General features: G+C 34.6%; 1 long non-coding RNA gene across 1 annotated transcript in view; it reads left to right on the forward strand.

Moving 5' to 3' along the window:
• The window catches only part of LOC124104269 (uncharacterized), a 33,205-nt gene that overhangs the window by 3,529 nt on the left and 7,400 nt on the right, over positions 1-22,276 (forward strand). The window contains exon 2 of the long non-coding RNA XR_006855395.2: positions 8,119-8,184. This is a non-coding gene — a long non-coding RNA (uncharacterized LOC124104269). The remainder of the gene's footprint in view (positions 1-8,118; positions 8,185-22,276) is intronic.

Consider the following 22,276-nt stretch of genomic DNA (forward strand, 5'->3'; position numbering starts at 1 on the left):
TTATGGAAATAAATCAAAGTCCAAAATTTATCACTGTTATTAGCAGAAGAAGTAACTAAAGTAGTGGTATTATTTGTCACTACAAACTCATATACTTGTGTTGTTATAAATTTAGTTTTGTAAACTTTTTTTGAGATTTTCTTAATATTTAGCGAATTTCCATGTAGAGAGTAGAAATTACATCAAATTCTATGACTGAAAGTTTTCACACTAGTACAGTATTTCAAATTTTTCTGGTAGTTTTTCATATAAGTGGTTTAACAAAATGATTTTTTATAAAATCCAAGTGCCATTTTCCGTTTATAATACTTGCTAACATTGTCGATTTTGCAATGCCTACATTTTATACATTAAAATTAAAGTTAGGCTTTGATAAATTGTTCAATGGCATGAAAATGGATATAAGGAAAATATTATGTGTACATACTTATCTATAGTTTTGTAATCTAAGGAGAAACTGCATACTCAAGCCAAATTTTTAACCTATTCAGAAGTAGATGTAGTCCAAGTTTACAAAAGAATGCTTTTATGATGTTTTTATTAATCTATCCAACTGCTATTTCTCCAAATGCTTAAGGCTAATATTAGTTATCTATCTCATTATCTAATACCTAAAAATGGCTAAACTTAGAGAATCATCTACAAGGGACAAGAAATAGCACTTATTTTGGGGTGGTTTTTTTTTTTTTTTTTGGTACTGGGGATTGAACTCAGAGCCATCAACCACTGAGCCACATCCCCAGTCCTATTTTGCATTTTATTTAGAGACACCACGCTTTTGCTGAGGCTGGCTTTGAACTCTTGATCCTCCTGTCTCAGCCTCCTGAGCCACTAGGATTATAGGCATATATCACTGTGCCCAGCTAGAAATAGCAATTCTTAACACAGAATATGAGTTCTAATTAAGATGTTGTCTTCTTCCCTCATATCCTTTGCACTGCTTGTGTGTTTTCAACTACTATCAGCTGGAAATCTCCCCCAAGTATGACTAACATCTTATTTTAAGAAAACAACACAGGCATCAAATGTTTTCCAGCTGGATTAACAGAAAGAGAGGTGGAAACACTGAAGTTTGCATTTCCATCTAAAAGTCTTTGCATATATTGCTTTTCGTTGGAGGAAAGCTGAGGATGATCTGCAGAGGAAGTCTGAATACTCCATCATGTAGATTTGGTAGCCTCTGACTTCACTATGCTGAACTATACATAACGTGGATTAATTATTCATCACTTATTAATGAATTGCACACCCACGGGCCAGAAATTTAATTTATCAGAAAAGACAAAGAAAATATTTATAAATTGTACTGCAAAAATTGAGGCATTTTAAAAACCAACGCTTTCAGAATTAACTTACTGTTTCTCTTTTTGTTTCACAGCCAACCATATGGCACTGTTTATTGATCATATTAATTCAATGTGTTTTCATTTAAGGGAATAATGTATAAATAAATCAAAGTTTTCATTTAAGGTATGGTAACAGATAACAATAATTAAATTTTAGTTATTATTTATAAATTGTTTTTAATTTCTTTTCCAAAAGAAAGCTTTTCCCCACAAATTTGGTTTTTCATAGTATAACTTTTTTTTCTCTACATTATTACTATCTATAATGATATCAAATGACAGTAACCTGAATAGAGCATCTTTATAGCTATGTATTTTCAGAAAGTAGCCATAAAATAATATAATATCAGCTCTAATATGTGAAAACTCTGATTATTTGCTTAGTTTTGTTTTCCAACACTACTATCCTATTTTCAGCTCATAACCTCATGGTTATTTGCTCTTCAAAAGAGTCTATTTTGGAACATGTCATCAGTTCTAGTGGTGTTGCCAGCAACAAGTTGGCCAGATTCCCTCGTAGAATTTTATAATTTATAATCTTTTAAAATTGCAATTATTAATGCATATTAATTATACAAATTAATGGTTGCACTGTGATTTTCCATACATGTATATATTGTGCTTTGATTATATTTATCCTCCCTTCTATCCTACTCTCTTCTTCCCCCATCCCATTCTAATAATGTTATAGTCCTGTGATACTTGTCTTTCTGTGTCAGGATTATTTTGCTTAATATGATGTCCTCCTGTTGCATCCATTTTCCCTGCAAATTACAGAGATGAACAAAACTCCACTGTGTATACATATTATTTTTATCTATTTATCTGTTGGTAGATACCTAGGCTGATTATGTAATTTGGCTATTGTGAATGGTATAGTAATAAACATGGGTGTGCAGGAATCTCTTATGTATGCTTCATTTTCTTTGGATATGTACCCAACAGTGGGAGAACTGGATCATATGGTAGTTTTATTTATTTTTAGTTCTTTGAGGAACATCCATGTGGTTTTCCATAGTGATTGTAATAATTTGCATTTCCACCAACAGTGTATAAGAGTTCTTATTTTTCCACATCCTCATCACCATTTTTTATTATTTTTTATCATAGCCATTCTAATTGGGTTGAGATGGAGTCTTAATGTAGTTTTGAATCACATTTCCGTAACAGGTAAGAATATTGAACATTTTAACATACTTATTGGCCATTTGCACTTCTTTTAAGAAGAGTCTATAAGTTTTATATTTTAGAACAGTCCAGGAATTTTTCCGGACTGCTCCATAAGTGTGTAGTTCACCAGCCATTATATCTAGTGTTTATATTTTTTATCTGCTCTTTAACTTTCAAAACATTTATGAAAGCTCATGCTTGGAGAAAGGATAGTCTTCAAAGAATGGTGCTGGGAAAAATTCATATCCACACACAAAAGAATGAAACTGGAACACTTTCTCTAAGTAGCTACAAAATCATTCAAAATAGGTTAAATATTTAAATATAAGAACAGAAAATAAAATTACTAGAAGAAAATATAGGGTAAATACTTTAGGACATTAGAAACAGCACAGAATTTTTGGAGAAACCCCCAAACCACATGAGACAAAAGCAAAAATAGACAAATAGGACTACATCAAACTACAAAGCCTCTGTGCAGCAAAGAAAATGCAGAGTAATAAAAATAATTGCAAAGTATACATCTGGAAAGTATTTGATATTCAGAATAAATATTGAATTAAATAAGCTGACTAAAATTTAACAATAGACCTAAATAAGTATTTCTCTAAAGAAGATGTAAAAATGTTCAACATATATATGAAAAAATGTTCAGTATCACTAATCACCTGGAAATTCAAATCAAAATTCCAATGATATATCACCAAACCCCAGTATGAATGACTATTATGAAAAAGACTAAAAACAACAAATATTATTGAAGATATGAAAGAAAAAGGAGCTCTTACATACAGGTGGAAATATAAAGTATCATAGTCATTATTGAGAGCAGTGTGGAGACCCCCCAAATACTTAAAAACATAACCATCATATGATCTAGCAATTCCACTATGTAGTATATTTCCAAAGGAAATGAAATCAGCACAAAGAATTGACATTACTACTCTATTCATTGTAGCACTATTCATAATAGCCAAGAAATTCAAATAACTTGTGCCATAAACTGAGTACTGAGTAAAAAAAATGTGGTGTATATACACAATGGTACATACATGATTCATTTAATAAAGAAATCCTCGTATTTCCAACAATATGAATGAAACTTGAGATAATTAAGTGATAGAAACCAGGCACAGTAAGGCAAGTATTGCATGATTTTACTCATAGGCAGAGCCTTGAAAGGTTTATTTCATCAAAATTGAGAGCAGAATGGTGTTGCTATTGGCTGTGAGAATGGGAGGAAGTGCTGGGAGCCATTAGCCAAGTAGGTATGACAATTTCCTTGCCAGCGTACCCCATGTTGCAGTGACATTGAATGTACGTGACCTTGCTCAAGGACCAAGGCAGATTAGGGTGTTCCTGGTTTTAAGATAATCGTGTTTAGGGCGTTCCCGGTTTAGGTTCCAGGTTTAAGGTTTAAGATTATTCCTGCTGGGAATAGGGCGTATCCTGCTGCCTGAGTTCCCCTTGAGTTCTCACAGGATTTAGACAATATATTTTGGAGATAGAAGCCCAGTGGTGGTGGATTTGGGCAGAGAGGTGGATTTGGAAAGAGAACGTGGATTTCCCCAGAACGTGATTGTAGACGGCTGGTGTGAGTTCGGGAATAAAGAGTTGCTGTTTGAATCTACAAGCTGTGTGGTGGCTCGTGATTGTGTGCCCAGCCAGACTGCGGCATTTGTGCCCAGCCAGACTGTGGCAAGGAAGGAGTTCGGAAGAATGGGAAAATGTTGATATATCTAAGTTCCATTTAGTTAAATAGGAGCAAGAAGTTTTAGTGTGCTATTGCACAGAAGGGTGACTATAGATAGAAATAATGCTCTGCACATTTCAAAAAGGTAGAATAAAATGCTTTGAAAGTTTCACCATAAAAAAATGATAAATGCTTGAGAAAATAGGTATGTTTAACCTGATTCAAACATTACACAGTGTATGCATGTATCAAATATCATGTTACCCTATTAATAGGTACAATTTTTATGTTTTATGAACAAGTTAAAAATTAATTCTCTAAGTTGGTAGGCATTTCAGGACAGAATTCAGAAAGGAATGTAGACAATCAAAGACAGAGAATCTATGAAAAGTTAGATATTTTCAGGACCAAATGTGTACTGTATGGTAGAGTGCTTGCCTAATGTGTAAGTCCCTGGCTTGGATTCCTAGCACTGAAAAATTAAAGGAGAAGATAAAAATCATTAAAATTATAATACAGACAGAGTAAACTGGCATCAAATGAGGTAAAATGAATTTGAGAAAGTTTATATAGATTGTTATTGGGGAAAAGCTTCTAAGTAAGGAACTGCAAAGCCCTGCATTCAAGTCCTAAACCCCACTTGGAAGTCATGATGACAAGCATTATTCTCTAATCTGCACAGTCGAGGAAACATGAGCTAACTCAGGACATGTCAAGGAGATCAAATGAGCAAAGTGCAGTTTATGAATAATTTTATTTATTTACTTTTTTTCAGATTTGAAGACATCATTTGACTCTGTTTAAAAAGTTCTTCAAAAATGTTTTAGATGTGTTAAGATACATTATATTTTTATAATTATTAAGTCTGTTTGTTTTAGTCCTGAAATTATAGACTGCCTGAGGGCAGAAACAATGACTTGTATTTTTTTTATTACCTCCCATTGTCTCTTTTCTAATGATTGTAAAATAGTATTTTAGCATTGGGTTTTAATTGTTTGAAGTCTGCTGGAAAGAATATTCCCTCTGGTGGAGATTCATTGCAATGCCCTCCAGAAAAATCCCACATAGCAACTAAACAAAATTCCAATGCTAGTTTTGTTTTTTAATCCATCAGCAGTATTTCTTTAATTCATATCAGTTCTTCAAAGTTATCTATTGAGTCAGGTGCCATAAGGGGGAAAAAATGAATAAAACAATAGTATTATAGTCAAGTACTCAGTGAAAGAAAAGAATGCAACACCATGCAGGTCTGATACATGATGCACCAATTTGAGGAGGGGAGATGAAGTGTGCCTGTGGCTCCCCAAGGGAAGTAAACATCCACTCAGTTCTTGCAGGATGGGTATGAATTTAGAGGTGGACAAAAATGAAAGGGAATTCCACATTAAGAGAAAACCATGCACAAAGCAGTGGAGGAGTGAAAGAGCATCAAATACACAGAAACCTACAAATGGTCCAGGACTATTCAAGTATAGAAAAATAATATGAAGGGCTGGATTCTACAGAATATAATATGTCTTCTTAAGGAGTTAGATTTTTTTCCCCTAGTAATGAGATTTGGTTGACAGATCTTAAAATAGTTAAGTGTTAGTTGAAATTTTGAGAGAGTAATTTTGGTAGTTCACACAGCAGGCATGATGAAGGAGATAGGGTTATTAGACAATGGTAGATAAGGGATAATAGTCTGGTAGAATTTTGCAGTTCTTATGTACAACCCCATTAATTATTAAAATTGGTCTATGTCCTATGTAGCTCTTAAATCTACTACCAGATTTTAATAATTTATGAGGTAAACCCAAGGAGAATGTGTAAGGGTTCCCTGGAAGCAGATTCTATGTTAGAGCTGTGTAGAAAGTTCCTTGGGAGTGCTCTACAGATCAACTCAATGCAGAAACAAAAGATGCAGAATTGAGCAGAAGCAGCAATTTAAAAAGCCAATAAGGACTTCTTATGCCACATCAATGAAGACGTTTTCTCATTGCATAATCAGAAACATCCTTCCTCAGAGAAACTCAAGAATTAAAGGCTTTGGGTATTACCTCTAAGAAAGTTTACTCAAGCATCCGAACAAAGAATTTTTATTCTAATATGAAAATGCTAACTCATCTTTGCCCTAACAGAGATGGGACTATATTAATAGTTAAGCAAGTAGCCCCTCTTAAGAAAGGATAAAGTTTTGTCAAACATTTGTAAATTTGATGTTGGTGTGCTCGATGACAATGGTATCCAAATATTTTTGAAAGCATACCTTTAGTTTATTAAAAACATGTCTATCTCCCTGGACAATTTGAAGATTTAATGAAAAAGTTTTCTGGCCTATTATATGTTGCTTAGGTTTTTAAGTGTATTTTAATCAAGCTGTTAGAGTTACAGATTTAGGTCATTTAATTTATGAAAAAAGTTCACTATATAACTTAGTGGGTACAGCCAGTCCTTACTATCAAATCTATCAATCAAATTAAGTTGGCCTCTTTCCAAGAAAGATACAACTATCATTTCTTCTTTGGAAATCATGACCCTTCTCACTTTTGAATTCTTAGACCAAGACAGGTGGTATGATGGAATGAAGAGGGAGAGGGAGGGAAGGAAGCATATTTAGGCTGAAGAAGTACTTTGGATGTAGAGGATACAATAGAGTTTTTAGTTTGTAATTTTTTTACTTGTTCTTTATATATATATGTGACAATAGAGTATATTTTAACAAACAAGCATGGAGTATACCTTCTCATTCTTGTGTTTGCACATGATTAGGAGTTACACTGGTCTTGTATTCCCATATGAACATAAGAAAGTAATGTCCAATTCATTCTACTGCCTTTCCTATTCCCATCCCCCATCCTTTTCCTTCATGCCCCTTTGTCTGATCCATGGAACTTCTGTTCTTCCCTCCTCTTCCCCATTGTGTTAGCACCTGCATATCAGAGAGGATATTTGGCCTTTATTTTTGGGGGGGATTGGATTATTTTGCTTAGCATGATAGTCTCTAGTTCCATTTACTGGCAAACGCCAGAATTTCATTCTTCTTTATGGCTAATATTCCCATGTGTATATGGAGCTCATTTTCCTTACCCATTCATCTGTTGAAGGGCCTGGATTGGTTCTATACCTTAGCTATTGTGAATTAAGCTGCTATACACAAATGATGTGACCATTTCACTAAAATGTGCTGAGTCCATAACTGAGTTAAATTAGTGGTTTTATTCCATGTTTTCTGAGGAATCCCCATACAGCTTTCCAGAGTGGTTGTACCAATTTGCAGTCCCACCAGCAATGTATATCTTTTCTCCCATGTCCTCATCAACATTTCTCTTACTTGTATTCTCAATAATTGACACTCTGACTGGAGTGAGATGAAATCTCAGTGTAGTTTTAAATTGCATTTCCCTAATTGCTAGACATGTTGAACATTTTTTCCAATATTTGTTGACCATTCATGTTTCTTCTTCTGTGAAGTGCCTGTTCAGTTCCTTTTCCCATTTATTGTTTGAGTTATTTGTTGTTGTTTTTTTGTTGTTGTTGTTGTTTTTGTTTTGGGGTGTTAAGTGTTTGTATATCCTGGAGATTAATGCTCTGAGGTGCAGATGGCAAAGATTTCCTCCCATTCTGTAGGCTCTCTCTTGACGCCCTTGATTGTTTCCTTTGATTGTTTCCTTTGCTGTGAAGAATATGTTTAATTTGATACCATCCCATTTATTTGTTTTTAAATTAAAGTCTTTATTTATTTATTTAATATTTATTTTTTAGGTGTAGATGGACACAACACAATGCCTTTATTTTTATGTGGTGCTTAGGATCGAACCCTGGGTCCCGCCTATGTTAGGCGAGCGCTCTACTGCCGAGCGCTCTACTGCTGAGCCACAATCCCAGCTCCTAATTTCTTCATTCTTGATTTTACTTCTTGCACTTTAGGTGTCTTGTGGAGGAAGTCACTTCCTGAGCCAACATGATGGAGATTTGGGACTACCTTTCCTTCTGGTAAGCACAGGGTCTCTGGTCTAATGCCTATGTCTTTGATCCACTTTGAGTTGAGTTTTGTACAGGGTGAGAAACAGGGGTGAAATTTTATTCTGTTAAATATTTATTTCCAGTTTTCTCAATACCATTTGTTGAAGAGACTATCTTTTCTCCAATGAATATTTATGATGACTTTGTCTAGTATGAGATAACTCTGTGTGTGTGTGTGTTTATCTCTGTGCTTTCTCCAAGTTCCATTGGTCTTCATGTCTGTTTTTGTGCCAATACTATGACATTTTTTCTATTATAGTTCTGTAGTATAATTTAAGGTCTGGTATTGTAATGCCTCCTGCTTCACTTTTCTTGGTAAGGATTGCTTTGACTATTCTGGGCCTCTTATTTTTCCAAATAAATTTCATGACTGCTTTTTCTATTTCTATGAAGAACATCTTTGGAATTTGAATCGGAATTAGTACTTCTGGTAGTATGGCTATTTTGACAATATTAATTCTGCCTATCCAAGAACACTGGAGATCTTTCCATCTTCTAAGCTCTTATTTAATTTATTTTTTAGTGTTCTGTAGTTTTTCATTGTAAAGGTCTTTCACCTCTTTTGTTAGATTGATTCACAAGTATTTTAATTTTTTGAGGATATTGTCAATTAAATATTTTTCCTAGTTCCTCTTTCAGCTGATTAATCTTAGGTGTATAGAAACACAATTGATTTATGTTAATTTTATATCCTGTTACTTTGCTGAATTTGTTTTGAGTTCTAGAAGTTTTCTGGCAGAGGTTTGGGGGTTTTATAAATACAGAATCATGTTGTCAGCAAATAGGGATAGTTTTAGTTCCTCTTTTCCTTTTTGTATCCCTTTAAATTCTTTCTTTCGTCTAATTGTTCTGGCTAGAGTTTCACAAAATATGTTGAATAGAAAGTGGTGAAGGAGGGCATTCTTGTCCAGTTCCAGTCTTTAGAGAGAATGCTTTCAATGTTTCTTCATTTAGAATGATGTTGATCTTGGGTTTAACTCATGTAGCTTTTACAATTTTGAGGTATATTTCTATTATCCCCACTTTTTCTACTGTTTTGAACATGAATGGTTGCTGTATTTTATCAATTTTTTTCTTCATTTATTGAGATAATTATATGACTCTTGTCTTTAAGTTTACTAATGTGATAATACCCTGCATCTTATCAGATCATAATGGAATGAAATTAGAAATTTCAATGAAAAATTTAAAAAAAATAGAAGCTACTCTAATATCTGAAGACTAAATAATATGCTCTAAATGACCAATGGATAGCTGAACAAATCAGGGGTGAAATTTTAAAAATGCTTAGAAGTAAATGAGAATAGTGACACAACATACCAAAATATCAATAAATGTAACAAGAGATTCTTTTAAAGAAATGCACACACTGGGAAATGTGCTGAAATTCTTTGTATATTTCTAGGAACACATTACATTTACCCCAATAAGATGATAACTTCGTGGAAAGTAGTGTGCATATATTTAAATTCATACTAGTTGGTAAAATAATGACTTTCTTGTGGTGGCTAACCATTTGATTTTAGACACATGCAAAGATTGGGGCAAAACAGTTATATGATTTTTTTTATAATTTATAACTATGCTTCACCTTATCATGTATTCATTTTCATATTAATTGATTATTTCTTTTACTCCAATATAAGCTACCTGGGGGTAGATTTGTTCATAGCTATAATGCTATATCTCAGAACAATCAAAAAAATCACCCATTAAATATGTAGACAGATTGAAACAGATTTTTCTTGCTGTAGAAACCACTATGGATAGACAGCTTGGGAAGATTCTTAAAGGAAAAAGCTGTTGAAGCAGAAGAAACAGTTCAAATAATCGTGAATTTCTCTATAGACATTCTGCCTAAATAATAAAATAATGGTAAGCTCAACCAAAGATGCAAGGAGAATATTTTTGCATAACATTATCTCTCTTTATTTTTTCTTTATTTGCAGATGTTATTTTAAATACAAATTCTAAAAATATCTTTTGCACTTAAAGATGGTGATTCCTTAACTGTACCTACAAATGTCAAAACACAAGAAAAATAAATTGACAAAAGGCATAAATATGATGCTTTCAAATTCAAAAGATAGTTTTAATATCTGATGTTTTGCAAAAGTTTTGCTTATGGTTATATGTATAAACATTAAATTATTATTAATGAAACAATTTAAGGATATGGAGCTTTTGCATCTTGACTTTTCCTGAAAGTATTTGCCATAAAATATAGTGAATGTAATCTATTACTTAGAATTCCATATTTGTGTGCATGTGAATGAGTATGTATATCTGTATGCATGTGTATGTGAGAGAGAAATTCTATTGCTTGTTTCACTGCTATTTGTTGACTGTTTTACAATTATAGATGCTCTCTGGGTCTTTTCTATTTAAATGTATCTAGCTAACCAGTAAAATAATATTATGCTTTGTGGTATTACTTAGCATCAATGATTTTCCAGTGTTTACAGGTATTATTTTTAGGATCTGAAATGTTTCCTAAAAACTCACTTGTTGAAATCTTGGTCCCCAGTGCAGCAATGTTTACAGGTAGGGTTTTGGGAGGCTAATTGGCTCATGAGGATTAATCCATTGGTGGGGTCATACCTGATAGCATTATTTAGAAGTGATAGAAATTGTAGAAAGTGAGACCTAGTTGAAGACTGTGAGCGTGCTATAGTTTGGAGGTGAGGTGTCCCCCAAAAGCTCATGTGTGAGACAATGCAAAAAGGTTTAGACGAGAAATCATTGGGTTATGAGAGCCTTAATACAATCAGTGACTTAATCCCTGGAAGGGTATTAACTGAGTGGTAAATGAAGGCCAGTTGGTTATGGCTGCCACAGTCCAGCTGGGCAAATAACCGGGAGGTGACAAGCAACTTGAAGGTTCAAGTGGGAACTGCTTTATTGAGTGGGAGCCGCTTTAATGCAGGACAGCAGAGGTATATATATACCTAACTGATTACACACAGCTTGACTCAATTAGTATCAGCCAATAAGGAATCCCCACAATCTTAATGGCTAGCGTTGCTTCACGAACCACTCCTCCTGGCAATCTGCCAGGCACCTTCTTGACTTGATTTGCATCCCCAACATCTCCTCCCTTTTGTTTTATTAAACAACAAGTATGTGGCTTAGGGACAGTGCCTTTCTTAGGTTGTCCAATACTACATATGGTCCTTACCTGTCATTGGATGGTCTGACCTCAAATCATCAGCCTTAGGTTGGTACCACTGCAATTGGATCTTACCCATCTTTGACTACCAGCCCAGCATTATTTAGCCATACTTGTGGATAACAACCATAGTGGTTTTTACACAAACACCATAAACAATCTGCCACAAGCAGAAAGAGGAGGATACAAAATGTCAGGATACCAAGCCATATGATGACTCTAAGAGAGAAACCCTTGGAAAAACTGTACCACCGATGACACCGTCAGCAAAGATACCCTGGTACTGTTATAATTATCAATAGATTAGTTCATAATGCATATAAGTGATACACAGTCCAGGTAAGTTCTGTAAGCAGCTCAAAGCAGAGGAATCCATTAATATGTACTTATTGATGCAGCAGTTTGTACAGTTTGTGTGATAGCTATCGAAGAAGCTGTAGTAGCAACAGCAGAAACAGCAACAGCTGTGATGATGGTACCTGTAATTCCTTCTTCCTGTAACTTGCATATGGGTTTGAAGGCATTCCCACAAGTAAGCCTCAAGGTTTTTACATTTGAAATAGGCCTTAATGGTGCTCATTATTCATTAGCTTCCAGGTATGGAAGAACCATTGTCGCAGATGTAGCTAAACTGGAGTTCTGGATATCAGCTGTTATGGATTTGAGCTAAATCATCTTCTTTTTGGTCTGTAGAAGTCACTTTAGTTAGTCTCTTTGGAATCCAAATCGGCTGCTGTTCTCCCTGTGGAAACACACAAACAGACCCCCAACTCCAGACAATCACTGGGTCAGGAACTTTAATGATAATAACTGTAAGCTGATGCAGCTATGGTAAAAGCTGTAAAATACCAAAGCATCTGAAGGTAAATGCTATCACCATAATTGAAAACTGGAATTCTGGATGTCCTGTGGCAGCACCTGCAGCAAATAGGGAAAAACTGACGACTCATTAGTTATTAGCATTGGAAATGGCCAAACTTCAGGGGCGCTAGGTGCGTCCTCCACCAGCTGCATTGTCCCTGGGCAGCCCCATGGCCGGGGACGGGGAAGAGTTTGGTTGTAAGGAAAAGTAAAGACTAGTAACTGTTTTGAGATGTGTAATTTATGATTATAGTTATGCCTGTATAAATTAGTTTTATGTTTGTTCATAAATTTTAAGACCAAGATTTAGAAAGAGATCATTTGTTTTAGTGCACAAACTGGCTACAAATAATTTTTAAAGTCTCTTTCATTTTACTGTTCAGACACATTTCAGGTAAAGTATGCGGGAAGTATAAAATATGGAATTTGAAAGAAAATATATCTATTCCAGAATTTTTGATGTGTTCTATATTGGCACATGCCTTTAGAAAATAATGTAAATTATTTTCATTTTTCCATACAACTTAAGGATGAAGACTTAATTTGCAGAAAAATAATTTGAATTAGATATAAAAAACATTTGAGTTCCTATTCTGCCACTCAAGTGAACAAATTTTAAGGTGTTTATTTCCACCAAAATTTTCACCTTGTCTATAAGTTCCAGAAAAATAAAAATAAAAATAATTTAAAACAATGAAAAGATGAAATTTAGTGTACATAAAATGAGATACAAAATATACCAAAGAAGTCATTATTTCAATAATGTTGAGTGATAATAGAAGTTGAAACTAAATATATATAACTTTAGAAAAGACCCACCAGCTTATGCATATGCCTTCATAGTTATTTTAGTAACACCATTCTATACCATAGGAATGGAACTGAAAAAATAGAATGAGACGCTGGAAGATTTGAGGGAGGTGGTAATCATTATTTGTTCCCTTAGTTGGGTCTTTAGGCATCAGAGGTGAGAATAAGAGACACAGATAAGACAAGAATCTTCTTAGTCATCAACTTGACATCAAGCAAAGAAAGGGATGGTTGGTGGTTTAGATGATATAAACAGTTGTCTAAGTCATTTCAAATACTTGTGTTGATGGAAACTGCATATGGTGACATGATAGTCCTTATCAGAAGGGTTTTAATGTGAAATAACAAAATGGAAAGAAGCAGTGGAATATTCATCCTTCACAGTTCCTTTAGGGATCTGTACCAGAGTTGGGAAATTTGAGAATTGAAACAAATGAAATGTCTATAGGCAAGAAAAGATGGAACATTTTTAAACACATTACCCTATTATGTATCAGAGGCAAATCAAGAAGCAGCTGAGGATGTACAGCCGCCAGCTGGAAAGTCCCTGCTGCACCACAACCGGCTTGCTTACACGGCAGCCGCCGCCCAGCGTAGCTTCGCACACCCTCTGGTAATGAAAAGTGTTTAGTAGCAGCCTTTTGTTGTAACTACTTCCCTGATAATCCTTCCTCCTCTGAACTTTCTTCCTCTTTCCAACTAGAGTTCCTGGGCTTTTATCAACGTATGCCCTAACTGTTCTTGGTTTTACTGGGGTGCCTCCTTCTTTTAGAAATTTACTTAACACCCTTTTGGTTTGATTTCCACCAACTTCTGATCCCATACTTCTGTAACAAAGACAATACAACACACCAAGACAAAACAAAACAAAAACACACTGTATCAATCTTCTCCATTTTCTTGAAATGGCCATTCATTCTCTTGCCCTATCTGCTTCCTCAGGGGTGAGCAGGTTTCCCCCTGTCCTATCTATTTCTAGGGACAGGCAGCTTTCCTTGTCACTTACCCCAGGCGTCCCAGAGTTCCCCATATGGGCCACCATTTTCCGCAGTCCTGCTGGGCAAATAACCGGGAGGTGACAAGCAACTTGAAGGTTCAAACAGGAACTGCTTTATTGCGGGGCAGCAGAGGTATATATACCTAACTAATTACACACAGCTTGACTCAATTTGCATCATCCAGATACAGCAATCAGCCAATAAGGAATCCCCACCAACTTAATGGCTCGGTGGTATTGCCTTACAAACCACTCCTCCTGGAAAACTGCCAGGTGCCATCTTGACTTGATTTCAGCCCTCAACATATGGCTGAAGGAGGTGGGTCATTGGTGGGTTGCATTTGGAGTATATATTTAGTATCTGACAAGTGAAGTGTCTCTCTGCTCTCTGATCATCATTTAAGCCTTTTCCCTCCACCACATTCTTCTGCCATATTGTTCTGATTCACCTGGAAACTTGAGGAATAAAACTGCTGTCTATGGACTGAGACTTCTGAAATTGTGAGTTCCCAATTAAACTTCTCCTCCTCTAATTGTTCTTGTCTGGTCTTTTAGTAATAGCAACAAAAATGCTGACTAAAACAAGTTCTTGGAAGCATGCCCTTGGGGACTATACCTTGCCCATGACCTCTTTCTCTTTCTCTTTTTCCAGGCTATCATGAGATGAGCAGTTTTTCATGCCCTTCCACATAAGGTCCTTTCTACCACAGGCTCAAAAACAATGGAGCCAGCTGATCATGGATGGAAAATTCTGAATTTGTGAGCCAAAATAAATCCTTTGTCCTTTACATTGTTTCTATTAGGTATTTTGCCACAGTGACAAAAATCTAACATAGCATGTAATTAAATATCTCTCAAACTGAATTCCACCATTAAACTATTTCAAAATGCTACAATTGCATAATACTCTGTGAAATTTTCTCCTTGATAGACATTATATGTTCAAATAGTGATTATGATTGTATGAGTATACCAAATTCAAATGAGCAATCTGATTATCTACATTCTAGTCTCCCCCCCACACACACACACACCCTTAGGTCCTGAAATCTTTTTATTTTTATTCTGAGTATACAGGTTGCAGAATCACATTGGTCATACAGTCATGTATATACATACATCAATACTAGTGTCTATTTTATTCTGCTGTCCTTCCTATCCCCCCCTTTCCTTCCCCTCCCCTCTCATCACTTCTCTCTACCCAATCTAATGTGACACACTTCTAGTCTCTTCTTCACCAATATTAAAATTTCTATATGTAACCTATATTAGTAATCCAAAAACAGCTTTCTCATGCCTTGAACAAACTTCAGTTAAACAACAACACTGCATGACACTGTTGAATATTTTATTTCCCCAATATTACCAAACTACAATCAACAGCAAAAGAATTGAAAACCTAATGACTTCTAATGTGCTTTCTGTGCTGTATCTTCTGTTTTGGACTAAACTTTAAAATGAGAACTCCTTTGTATGTGTGATGCATCGAGAATATAATACATTATTTAATTACCCCACAGAAATTATACCACATGAAAAAGTGTTTTGTTTTGGTACTAGAGATTGAAAACAGGATGTTTTACCACTGAGCTACCTCCCCATTTTATTTTTAATTTTGAGACAGGGTTTTTCTAAGTTGCTGAGGCCTTGAACTTGAGATCCTCCTGCCTTAGTATCCTGATTTGTTGGTATTACAGGCATGTGTCACCACGCCCACCTTGAAAAAGTTATTGATAAGTTATTGAAAAATAACTTTTTCAAGGTATTGACTTATCAGAATAATTTTGTTTCTATATCTGAAACATCACAGCTTCTCTATTTAGTCTTTGTATTTACTCAACTATAGTTTAATCACCCTAACTAGATATTCTACAATATATAAATCTTGATATCTCTCAAATTTTTCCACAAATAGTCCTAAATATTGCATTTTTTGGAAAAATACCATATCAATTTAATTGAAATAAATACATTTTCAGCCTTGAATAGCAGTCAACTTACTAAATTCATATTATTTTCATACCAATTTTTGTTGAAGCAGTAGTTCACAAACCTTATAACTTTCTAATATTTGCAATAATGAAATAATATATAAAAACTGACATATATTTCAAGTTTTGACAATAATTATGGCAACTACTATTAGATATGGAATTTGAAATTAATTCTTTGATAATTTTACATCTGTATTTTTTATAATTTATTTTTATAACAATGAAAGAAGTGATGTAGGTCCATGAAGACAAAGAAAGAGATGCTAAAAGAGATGAAGAAAGAATAGTTCTCAAGTAGTGGATTTAAATATTGATTTCATATTATTTTTAATATCTGAATTTTAAAATAATGTGCATATTTCACTGTTATTTTATTAAGGAAGTTATTAATTAAATAGTGTTTCTTTCAATAAACAAAGCCTTACAGATTAAGTGCTGCAAATACTTGTAATTGATGATTAAATATATTACCAATAAAGAGTGACACAATTGTAAATTATATCAACAGCTTTTATAAGAAGAGAAGTTGATCTAGTTAGTGTATGAGCGTCTAGGGACAAATGAGCTCTTATGAGATTAGAGAATTGTAGAGGAAGATAAAAGGACAACTGTCCCATAAACACATTTATGAATTGTTTATAAATGGGAAATTTAAAAGCAAATAAAGGTTTCTAATACTTGCTAACCAGGTTTCTACAGACCAAATATCCTACTGAAAACAAGAAGAATATGTTCAGAAAATTTTTCAACATAAAATTTCTTGGATGGCTTTTAAAAATTACCAAGGCAATAATAATTTAAATGGTCAAGAGCTGGAAAGAGAAGAACCTAAGAAATCTGACAAAATTGCCAATAATGAAAGCTAACACTGGTTAGAAGGCAAAGTATAGAGCAAGCTTTCAGAGTACTACAGCACTGGGGAAACAAAAACTGAGCCAGATTCTTTATTTCTTCATCATTTTATTTATGGAGGCTTGAAAGTGTTCACCCTACAACATACTAAATAAAAATATGCATGCATCAGTAGTGTTCAGATGTCAAATTAATTACTGAAATTAAAAGTACAGGCTTCAACTTCATGCCCTTAGTAGCAAGGATGGGCCACTTTTTTGGGATTAGAATCCTTACCTAAAGACAACCAGAATTATACCTATACTGCTGTCTTCACTTTGACTATGATCAAGTGAACAGCTGTCCAATTTCCTATGCCACTTTTAATTCTGTATGCAGAAGATCTTTTACTGATAACATAATTTCTCACAGTGGTTCTGAATTACTAAAATTACATTAAAAGTAAAACTAAAAAATAAAAAGCTAATCCTAGACTTCTTTGTAACTACTCATTATCATACACATAGATAATTTTTTCTTGAGTTTTTTTTTTATTACCTTCAGGCCCAACCATCTAGTCTAGCAAGTATTTCTATATTGCTTAGTATATTTTAAATTGATATAAAATTACATTTGATCTAAATTCTATTTTGAACTTCCAAGTAGCCTCCTAGTTGTAATTTACCAATGCTGATAATTCTATAATTCTATATTTATTCTGTTCTCCATGATTTTAAACAATTTTGGCCTTATATTCTCCATTTAAATCATTTTAAATATATTTTTTAGTCCTTACTTAATTCTTAAACACATGATCTTATAATTTCAATTATCCATCTGTGAATACTTTTCAAAATGGATTGCATTTATTTTAAGTGGAAGCAATAGAACTAAATTTAACAATCTACTGGTACTTGCACTTGGCAGAATATTTGGTCTCCTGTACCCATTTCTACTTTATAAATCAAAGGACTTAAACTTGTCTGTCTCATTCTACCATCCTCCCCATCCCAACTGCCCCACTCCTTTCCTCACTCCCCTCTGCACAATCAAAAGTTTCCTTCATTCTTCCCTAGCTGCCCCTCCACCCCCAGCACATACATACACTGTACATCAGCATCTGTTTATCAGAGAAAACATTTGGCCTTTGGTTTGGGGGATTGGCTTTTTTCATTTAGCATGATATTCTCTAGTTCCATCCATTTACCTGCAAATGTCATGATTTCATTCTTACTTAAGGATGAGTAACATTCCATTGTGTATATGTATATATGTATTGCATTTTCTTTTTCCATTCATCTGTTGAAGGGCATCTAGATTGGTTCCATAGTTTATCTATTGTGAGTTGAGCTGCTGTGAATATTAATATGGCTGTGTCACACTAAAGTATGCTGATTTTAAGTCCTTTGGGTATAAACCAAGGAGTGGGATAGCTGGGTCAAATGGTGATTCCATTCCAAGTTTTCTGAAGAATCTCCATACTGCTTTCAATTGTCAAAATAGGGCTTCATGCAGCCTCAGAAACTCTGAGAACTCCTTGAGATAAATTGCTATATATTATGCTCATGTGTATATTGCAATTTTCTGGAAACTTGAAACATAATTTTTTAGAGAGTTTGTGTTCCTGAATAGATTAAAACCTACCACTCTATATTTTGGATTAGAATCCAAAATTGCTATGACTGGCAATCCCCAAACCCATTGCTATTGTATTTCTTCCTTGACTAAATCTGGCACTTCCAAATAAATGTATGTTTGAAATTTCAATGTGAAGGGTGATAATGTACAGTAGTAATTATGTTTTCATTTATGATTTTCTCCATTTTTTCAAGATAATTTGCATAAATTTACCATGAACTACATCTCTGCAAAGTAAAAGTAGTAACTATATGAAGTTAATAAAAATAAACTAAAGATTGGTTAATTAAGTAGGTTCAGAGGGAAAGAGGAGCATACAGGTCATTTTACCTTCTCTTTTATTTCTCAAATTTGTTTTAAAATGCTGTGATTTTCAAGTCACTAAATATTTTAGTATTGATCTACACCTCATCTCCTTTTCAGCTTCAAGTTTACATGGTATTCAAGTATAGAGGACCATAGAGTTATTTCTTACATCAAGTCTTTCATTCTGCTTTCTGTGTCTCTTGCACAATATGATTTTGTTTTTATTTGGTCAACTGAAATATACTCATATAAGGGGAGCAGGGCGTTGGTTTTCAGCTTCTCTACATGCACCCTTTCTTTTCTGTGTACTGCTCAGGAGCCCAGGAAGCTGATCCAGAGGACCTGGGGCCATCTCCTGCTTTGCCCTCTAGGTTTGGTTTCTGTGCCTGGGAGAGGAGCCCCAGACAGGGTGAAGTGAAGACTGCTACTTGCTCTTTCTTGGAGGTCGCCTTAGGTTACAGAATCCCTGTGCTAAACACTGCTTCCTTCCTGCTGTGCTTTTTTTCTGTTCCTTCCTGGGTGGGCCTTCTGCTACTTTCCAGGGCCATCCTCAATAAAGCCAGTGCCTTCAAGTTCATTTTTATAGGGTTCTTCCACAAAATAAATCCTTATAAGGCATAAAATTGTTGCTCATAACATTCTTAAATTATTAATATTCTTCTGATCTACTCCTTAAGGTAAAATGTGTCACATTTTGCCTTTGAAATATGACACAATTCAGATTCTTCTATAGAAACGGAATTGTTTTTACTTTTCCTCTTCATTATCTCGTACCCAAGTTACTGACAGGACTAAGCAAATAAATGTTGGTTCTGTCCTTTCTTAATTGATTGGTCTTTCACAAATTAGTTAATTTGGTTTTTAATCAAATAGTTAATACTTTAGGTAATTTATCTTTGAAAGCATAAAATTTTAAACAAAAATCCAAACTCTTGGTATTATTTCAAAGATTAAGTTAGATATAAAGAGTTTATATCATCTTCCCTGTGCAGAATATGGATCTATATCTATACATGTAGATTGATACAGATTTTATTTTTAACACTTCCTGAAGGCTATCATCTGAGGTCAAGCTCCAAAGTCACCATTTTAATTTCAGCATACAGTCCTTAAGTTATTTCTTGTTCTGCTAACCTTTCCAACATTTTTTTAAAAAATAATTTAAAACTCTTGTATTGCTTTACATCTTATGTATTTAATATTTGTATTATAATATCCTCTGGGTTAGGATATATATATATCTCCTAATAACTTAATAATTATTAAATTAATATATGACAGAATGAACTATAAATTCATAGTTGGCTTGTCTCACTGTATAAATAAAATAAAGAATCTACCATATTTCATCAATATGATCTCAAATTCTTTTCTCCACATGCTGGTAAACATAGTTGTGATTAGATCCTTATACTTATTGAATTTTAAACTGCATATTTCAGTTGTTCATTGCCGCATCCGGCTAACGGAGCCGAGTCCGGCGAGGGACGGCCGGGTTAAAACATACACAGGACCCCAAGGTTCTTCATCCAGGAGGGAGCATGTGCGCTTTATTGCCAAATTTGTTCCCCTTATATATCTTTTTAACAGCTGCGGGAAATCACTCAAAAGTGAGGAGGGAAGAGTAATAATTGCGTCCTTGGGTTACCCTCACGTCACCGTCCCCTATCAGGAGGCTCGAACAGGTCAAGATGTTCCTGAGAGACACATATGCTCTAGGCAAATAAACAGGGAACTGCAAGCCCGTGTCATGGCCTTGTGAGCTGGCCACATTGACATGCATAACAAAGAACTGGGGGTTGAGTCCCCAGGGGCCAGGGCGGGCCTGCTACCAGCAGTTCATTGGTGGTATAAAAGCAATCAATTAACTTTTGTATATTAACTTCATATCCTGTGACCTAACTCAAATTATTTTACAATCCAAGTAGACTTTTTGTTGATACTTTGAGATTTGTTTCATCTTATTATATCATCACAGAACAAACACCATTTTTGCCTCTGTCCCCAAACTGGGTATGTTTTATTTCCATTTCAGATGTTATTACACTAGCTAGGGCATTTGTTATACTGTTGAAGAGGGATGGTGACATGATACATTCTTATATCACTCCCTATATTATGGAGAACCCAAATTCTCTATGTATGATATTAGCTATAGATCCTTATAGATATTCTTTTATAATTTTAATTTTTTATATATGACAGCAGAATGCTTTACAATTCATATCACATATAAAGCACATGTTTTCATATCTCTGGTTGCATAAAATAGAGTCTTCATACATGTACTTAGGAAAATGATGTCCATCTCATTCCACCATCTTTCCTAACCCCATGCTCCCTCCCTTCCCCTCCATTCCCTTTGCCCTATCTAGAGTTCATCTAATCCTCGAATGCCCCACCCCCAACCACATTATCAATCAGCATCCTTAAATCAGAAAAAGCATTTGGCATTTGTTTTTTTGGAATTGGCTAACTTTACTTAGCATTATATACTCCAACTCCATCCATTTACCTGAAAATGCCATAATTTTATTCTCTTTTAATGTTAAATAATATCCCATTGTGTATATAGACAATGTATTCTTTATCCATTCATCTACTGAAGGGCATCTAGGTTGGTTCCACAGTTTAGTTATTGTGAATTGTGCTGCTATGAACATTGATGTGACTGTGTCCCTATAATATGTTGTTTTTAAGTCCTTTGGGTACAGACCCAAGAGTGGCATAGCTGGGTCAAATGGTGGTTCCATTCCCAGTTTTCAAGGAATCTCCTTACTGCTTTCCAAATCGCCTGCATCAATTTGCAGTCCCACCATCAGTGTATGAGTGAGCCTTTCCCCCACATCCTCGCCAACATTTATTGTTTGTATTCTTAATAGCTGCCATTCTGACTGGAATCTCCTGGAAACAGCATATTGTTGGGTCTTTTTGTTTTGATCCAATCTGCAATCCTATGTTTTTTGATTGGTGAGTTTATACATTAACTTTCAGGGCTATTATTGAGACATGATTTGTATTCCCAGTCATTGTTGTTTATTTTTGTTATTTAACTTGACTTAGTTTCTCCTTTGATTAGTTTTTCCTTTAGTGTAATATCTCCCTTTGCTGATTTGCATTGTTGATTTTCAATTCCTCTTCATGGAATATTTTGTCTAAGATGTCATGTACTATAAGCTTTCTCAGTGTAAATTCTTTTAACTTTTTTTTTTTTTTTTACCATGGAAGGTTTTTATTTCATTATCAAATCTAAAGCTTAATTTTGCTGGATATAAGATTCTTGGTTGGCAGCCACTTTCTTTCAGAGCATTGTTCCAGGATCTCCTGTCTTTCATGGTCTGGGTTGAAAAATCTGCTGAAATACCAATTGGTCTCCCCCTATATGTGACCTCATTCCTCTCTCTCTTTTGGCCTTTAAGATTCTAACCTTATTCTGTATGTTAGGCATTTTCATTA

This window comes from Marmota monax, unplaced genomic scaffold, assembly GCF_021218885.2.
Source record: "Marmota monax isolate L192 unplaced genomic scaffold, Marmota_monax_Labrador192_F-V1.1 WCK01_AAM20220418_F8-fsc00001, whole genome shotgun sequence".
Lineage (NCBI taxonomy): Eukaryota > Metazoa > Chordata > Mammalia > Rodentia > Sciuridae > Marmota > Marmota monax.